This window comes from Microcebus murinus, chromosome 3 (genome assembly GCF_040939455.1).
Source record: "Microcebus murinus isolate Inina chromosome 3, M.murinus_Inina_mat1.0, whole genome shotgun sequence".
Taxonomy (NCBI): domain Eukaryota; kingdom Metazoa; phylum Chordata; class Mammalia; order Primates; family Cheirogaleidae; genus Microcebus; species Microcebus murinus.
Genome location: NC_134106.1, coordinates 2296365 through 2303383, shown reverse-complemented (window position 1 = coordinate 2303383; position 7019 = coordinate 2296365). Strand labels below are relative to the sequence as shown.

The 7019-nt window shown below is 48.2% G+C and overlaps 1 protein-coding gene across 1 annotated transcript in view; it reads right to left on the bottom strand.

The window, feature by feature from the left end:
- Positions 1–6473, bottom strand: part of RPS7 (ribosomal protein S7) — a 38015-nt gene extending 31542 nt beyond the window's left edge. The window contains exon 1 of the mRNA XM_012763169.3: positions 6448–6473. The gene's annotated coding sequence lies outside the window, so the exon portion shown is untranslated. The remainder of the gene's footprint in view (positions 1–6447) is intronic.
- Between the last annotated feature and the right edge of the window lie 546 nt (positions 6474–7019).

Genomic DNA, 7019 nt, shown 5'->3' with positions numbered 1-7019 from the left:
GCCGGTTTGTTTGCATTTGTTGGCCAGGTGGTTTCCTAGGAGATGCTTCCCTGCATATAACTGATTGGTCACCCAGTGGTACAGTTCATAGAGGAAAGACAGCACAAGTGTTAGATCCTTTGCTCTTGTATACTAAGTTTGCTTTTTTTTTTGAGACAAAGTCTCGCTCTGATGCCCAGACTAGAGTGCTAAGGCATCAGCCTAGCTCACAGCAACCTCAAACTCCTGGGCTCAAACAATCCTGCCTCAGCCTCCCGAGTAGCTGGGACTACAGGCATGGGCCACCATGCCTGGCTAATTTTTTCTATACATATTAGTTGGCCAATTAATTTCTTTCTATTTTTAGTAGAGACAGAGTCTCGCTCTTATTCAGGCTGGTCTCCAACTCCTGACCTTGATCGATTCTCCCGCCTCGGCCTCCCAGAGTGCTTAGGATTACAGGTGTGAGCCACCCTGCCTGGCCTATAGTAAGTTTTCAAGATAATGAATTCGTTGTCTGTCATCCTTAGAATATAAGCACTTTAAGTTTTTATTTATACCTTATATTTATATATATATCAAAAAGCCATGGAGTTAAGCATATTGATGGGTTTTAATCCATTTCCATTGTTATCTCGTATTTTTTTTTTTTTTTTTTCTTTTTTCCCCTCGTGAATTCCCCATAGCATGTCTGGCAATGAAAACAATTTCAGATACACTAGCACTGCACTGAAGGTTGTGATAATTATCATTCAAAACAAGTTTGTAGCATATAAATATTTAAATTTCATATTTAGTATTTTAGTTTTGTAAGTTTTTTTTTTTTTTTTTTTTTTTTTTTTTTTTTTTTGAGACAGAGTCTCACTTTGTTGCCCAGGCTAGAGTGAGTGCCGTGGCGTCAGCCTAGCTCACAGCAACCTCAGACTCCTGGGCTCAAGCAACCTCCTGCCTCAGCCTCCCGAGTAGCTGGGACTACAGGCATGCGCCACCATGCCCGGCTAATTTTATATATATATCAGTTGGTTATCTCGTATTTTTAACTCAAATTGTCATTTTGGTCAGTGAGAGGGAGTCTCTTATGTTGGCTCCTGATTTCTCCGGATGTGGGTGTGTGCGCACACACGGACACACACGGACACACACAGACCACACGCATGGCCATTGATGGCCACCTTGCAGCCTGGCATGCCAGGGCGCTGTAGGCCCATCTTGCCCATCTGCTTCACACCTGTGTTAAAAGAAAAACCTTAAGTTAATTTTAACAGAGTTTCATTGAGCACGAAAGAGGTTCATAAACCAGGTGGCGCTCAGGAGCAAAGCTGTGCAGAACGCTCGTGTGCAGCCTGTGTTTGTAGCCAAAGAAACAGAAAAGACACACGGAAATAGGCTGATTGACTGCCTTCCCGCATTTGCCTTATTTGAACAGGTTTTTGCAGCCTTCTTCGGCCTGTGATTGGCTGAGGCCCAGCTCCTTGGTACAAGAGTTTACCTTCAAGTTAGGTTGCAGTTTGGTTACAGTTCACCATACGGGGGCCGCGTTAGGCCAAACTTACTTCAGCTTAACACCTGGAATCCACTGTTTCTCTAAGAATCTCTGGTGGAAATGGTATTTCAAATCCATGATCTAGGGTACTCACTGCTACAGGGTTGGTCATTGTTTCCAGGCCTTGATTTCATTGGACATGACTGTTAAAAAATTACAAACGTGCACACACACATTTAAAAATAAAATATTTTCTGAGCTCATACTGATATCAACAGTACGAATCAGGTTTCAAGGGCTTTTACTTAACTTTTTCTAATACCGTGTTTCCCCGAAAATAAGACAGGGTCTTATATCTATTTTTCCTCAAGAAGACACCCTAGGGCTTATTTTCAGGGGGTGTGTTATTTTCCCCTCAAAGCCTCAGCTTGCAGCACACACAGGATGGCCGGGACCTGACAGGGGGAGCCGACCTTGTTGGTGGGGCTGCCCGCACCTTTCTGGTCACCTCTGGGATGGTAGCTGTCATGATGGGGCAGATGAGAAGGGCTGCTCGTCTTCTTTCCCACTCCGCAACGAAATGCATGGGTTGTGCAGATGCGCTGCGTAGCCAAGCCCGTCACTAGGGCTTATTTTCGGGGTGGGGCTTCTATTGCACAGATGCTTAGAAATCCTGCTAGGGCTTGTTTTATGGGTGGGTCTCATTGTTGGGGGGAGAAACGGTAGGTCTGTGTCTCCTTCTACACTGAGAATCCTGTTCCCTAAAACATGGGATGATGGAATAGAATATCCTGTAATCCGGACAGGCGCGGTGGCTCCGCTCACACCTGTCAACCTCTGGGAGGCTGAGGCAGGAGGATCGCTTGAATGCAGGAGTTTGAGACCAGGTGTGTATTGTATTAATACATGGGTTTGGCCTGAATAAGCAAGATGTCTCTAAGGGAGGGGAAGGTTACATGTTATAGGTGGGTTTAAGGATTCCTTGATTTGTAATTGGTTAAAGAAATGAAGCTTTGTCTAAAGGATGGGAAAGTTTTAACTTAAGCCTGTTAATCAGAGAAAAGCCACCCAACCTACACCAAACTCAGATCCAGTGATCTGAGTAAACTGGGGCCTGCAGGCGTGGTTTAAGCTAGTCTTGCGTGGCTTTAGGGCAGTTGATGATTCGGTATCTTGTTACAAAGAGTAACCCCAAAAGGAGGGGGTATGGCAAGCCCTGTCTGACCTTCCTTCTCCTCAGGGCCGCAACTCAGCTTCAATGTTTCTCTGGGGTCCCATTGGCGAAGAGGATGTCCTTTTAGTCAGTTGCAGGCTTAAGATTTTATTTTAGGGCTGAGCATGGTGGCTCACGTCTGTAGTGCTAGCACTCTGGGAGGCCGTGGTGGGAGGATCACTCAAGGTCAGGAGTTAGAAACCAGCCTGAGCAAGAGCCAGACCCCGTCTCTACTAAAAATTGAAAGAAATTAATTGGACGACTAAATAAAATATATAGAAAAAATCAGCCAGACATGGTGGCGCATGCCTGTAGTCCCAGCTGGGAGGCTGAGGCAGGAGGATCGCTTGAGCCTAGGAGTTTGAGGTTGCTGTGAGTTATGATGACACCATGGCACTCTAGCTGGCGCAACAGAGTGAGACTCTGTCTCAAAAAAAAATTTATTTTAGTTCACAGTCAGTGTCACTCACCCTGCAAATACTTTTTCACCCTCAAAAAGGGCATATTATTAGCTGGGCGCGGTGGCTCACGCCTGTAATCCTAGCACTCTGGGAGGCTGAGGCGGGCGGATTGCTCGAGGTCAGGAGTTCGAAACCAGCCTGAGCAAGAGCAAGACCCCGTCTCTACTATAAAAATAGAAAGAAATTAATTGGCCAACTAATATATATATAAAATTAGCCGGGCATGGTGGCGCATGCCTGTAGTCCCAGCTACTCAGGAGGCTGAGGCAGGAGGATCGCTTGAGCCCAGGAGTTTGAGGTTGCTGTGAGCTAGGCTGACGCCATGGCACTCACTCTAGCCTGGTCAACAAGCGAGACTCTGTCTCAAAAAAAAAAAAGAAAAAAAAAAAGGGCATATTAACCTCAGTCTCAGAAACTCCGCTTTGGGGCTACTGCCTGGAACTGGCCCCCGGGAGACCCTCCAGTCGGTCTGTAAAGCCACCTGAGCCACCCTCCTCATTCCTCTGCAGCTCCAGGCCTGGTCCTGAGGGCACGGCGTGGTCTGTGGCCTGCTGCTGAAGTTAGGGCCACTGGCGCCCCACCAGGACACTGCCTGGGGACCCTGCTTGTTGGCCTGGCATGCTTGTCTTCAGCAGCCGTCGCCCTGCTTAGCTCTGCCAGCCCCCCAGGAGCCCTGGGCAGAGCTTTACTCCTGCCCCAGGGGCCCAGGCCTCCTTGGGCCCTGTCCAGCTGCCCCGAGGGCCGAGGGGTCAAGGTCGAGGCTCAGCTAAGAAGGACTGAATCTCAGTTGATCGGTGAACTTTTAACTAATTTCTCACTTAGAAATCTCACACCCAGTGGGGCGCGGTGGCTCCCGCCTGTAATCCCAGCACTCTGGGAGGCCGAGGGAGGTGGATTGCTCCAGGTCAGGAGTTCAAAACCAGCCTGAGCAAGAGTGAGACCCCGTCTCTACTATAAATAGAAAGAAATTAATTGGCCAACTAAAAATATATAGAAAAAATGAGCCGGGCATGGTGGCGCATGCCTATAGTCCCAGCTATTTGGAAGGCCGAGGCAGGAGGATCGCTTGAGCCCAGGAGTTTGAGGTTGCTGTGAGCGAGGCTGACGCCACGGCACTCACTCTAGCCTGGACAACAAGGCGAGACTCTGTCTCTAAAAAAAACCCAAAAATCACACCCAACTTCAGCAAAGTCTGCCGGCCCTCATACATGCATGAGGGTCTCCTGGCTTGTATGTGTTTGTGTGTGTTTGTCACTTTCTATGATAAAATGTCTTCTTTTTGTTTTGTACTTGTTTTGTTCTTTTTTTTTTTTTTTTTTTGAGACAGAGTCTCACTCTGTTGCCCAGGCGAGAGTGAGGTGCCGTGGCGTCAGCCTAGCTCACAGCAACCTCAATCTCCTGGGCTCAGGCGATCCTCCTGCCTCATCCTCCCGAGTAGCTGGGACTACAGGGATGCGCCACCATGCCCGGCTCATTTTTTCTCTATATATATTAGTTGGCCAATTAATTTCTTTCTATTTATAGTAGAGACGGGGTCTCGCTCTTGCTCAGGCCGGTTTCGAACTCCTCATCTGGAGCAATCCGCCCGCTTGGGCCTCCCAGAGTGCTAGGATTACAGGCGGGAGCCACCTCGCCCGGCCACTTGTTTGGTTCTTAAAGTCTAACAGGCCAATACAGCAACAGCCCCCCCCCCTTGCCTGCTGTGTTCAGACTATTGGTAACAAGAGGCTGACATTAAAAAGAGAAAATGGAATCCAAACAGGAAGATTGTGAAAAGGCATCTGGTTCTTCTCCACATGGTACCCTAAGGAGGCGGGACCCTTTATGGTTTTGTAAAAAGTCTCCAGAAAAGATTCCTGGGTCATCCATTCGGTGGCAGCTCCTGGACTACCACGTTGTCACGATTCAGTGAGACACGTGTCCTTGCTCTGTGGCTGTGTTTCTGGCCCACCTCAGAAGGGCGTCTGCCGGGGGCTCAATGTTGTCAACGGAAAAAAAAAGCCAAAGTCTGCAAAATAATTTTAAAGAGATTTATTCTGAGCCAAATTTGAGGACCATGACCCGGAGCCACTGCCAAGAGGCCTTGGGTAAGTGGACTCGCTGTGGCTGGGTCACAGTTCGGTTTTTATACATTTTAGAGACAGGGGTTACGGGTAAAGCCATCAATCAATGTGTGTGTGTGTGGGGGGGGGGGCTTACTGGTTATAGGTGGGTTTAAAGATTCTTCAGATTGTAACTGGCTAAAGACCTGAAGCTTTGTCTAAAGACCTGGAATGTTTTAACATAAACTGTTTAGCAGAGATAAGCCACCATTTGTTGCAAATTGAGGGCCTGCAGGTGTCTTGCACACCCTTAGTCCTGTTAATGGGTTACAAAGGAAGTCTCCAAGAAGGGAGGGGGCATGATAAGGCATGTCTGACCTCCCTCCTCCTGGCAGGCAACTTTGCCCTAGAATATTCCTTTGGCCACAAGGGGGTCCATTCAGTCAGCTGATGGTGGTGGGGTGAGTGTGAGCATTTTAGTTCACAATGTAGCAGCGAGTTTGGTGGCTTCACCCAGAGCCTCTCTGTGAAGGGCATCATGGGTCAGGCTACAGCTGGGGTGTGGTGACGTCCCTCCTCCTGCTCACTCCCCTTCGCCTTTTCCTTCCAAGGCCACTCAAAGACAGGAAGGAAGGTCTACAGGGCCTTCTTCTGAGGTGCAGGTGGGGGAACATTTCTTCCATAAAGACACAGTGAAAGAGGACCTGTTATAATGGCGTCTACCTGGGACTGATGGAGACACAGAGAAGGACGCCTTACTCAGGCGTCCTTGAGACTGTGAACGGGAAAGAAGCCAAACTCAAGAAGCCTTGAGCAAGGGGACTCACTGTAGTTGTGTGACAGTTTGGTTTTATGCGTTTCAGGGAGGCAGGAATCATAGGTAAAGTCATAAATCAATACCCGGAAGGCACACATTGGTTCGGCCCGAAATGGCAGGACATTTCCACGTGGAGGCTTACGAGGCGTAGGTGGGTTAGGGATTCTTAATTGACAATGGGCTGAAAGAGTAAGGCTTTGTCTAAAAGACCAGGAGTCAGCGGGAAAATGTTTGAGTTAAGATAAAGGTCTTCTATCTTTCATGTGATGCTGTACCGGAATCAGGCTGGGAAGTAAACCGTATTATACTGGGTTAACAAACTGGTTTAGTGAGATATTTTTCATTTGTAGGCGTGACTGACCAGGCCCCCTTAGAAAGGAATTTGGGCAAAAGAAAAAGATCAGAGTTTAGTCCTCAAGACCGTGGGAGAGAGAATGGCTGGGTCAAATATGCCCATGTACAGTGTGTGTGTACATGTGCCCGCATTCCTTTCCAGCAAACGTATGCAAATTTACATGTCTCCAGGAAAGTGCTTGTAGGGACGTGTCTGTGCTCTCACGTGTATTTGTAAGGACAGGTCTGTGCTCTTGTAACAGAAGAAATGGCTTGGGAAAATGGCAGAAATGTTTTACGTCTCCCTAAAGCAACTCCCAGTCCTTGTGGAGGACTAGGACCTGCATCCCTGCCCCGGGCCAGCGCTCGGAGGGGCGAGGGAGGGTCCTCTGTCCTTTGTGCCACAGAAGATGGGGTAAATCCAGACAGAGGTCACAAGATCGTCTTAGTGGAAGATGGGATGAATCCGGGGAAGGTCACAAGATTGTTTTAGCCGAAGACAGGACTGTGGGATTCATCAGAACCAGTAGACGCTCTGTACTTCTGCTCAGAAGCAGGAGGACACTGGTTCTTTGAGCTGGAGTCGTTCATCCTCCTCATTTGCTGGCAAATTAATAAACTTCTCTTTCCTTCTCCTCAAACCACTAGTCCTTGTTCTTCTGGTGCAGCTTCCAGGGGACAAGTGCTGAAC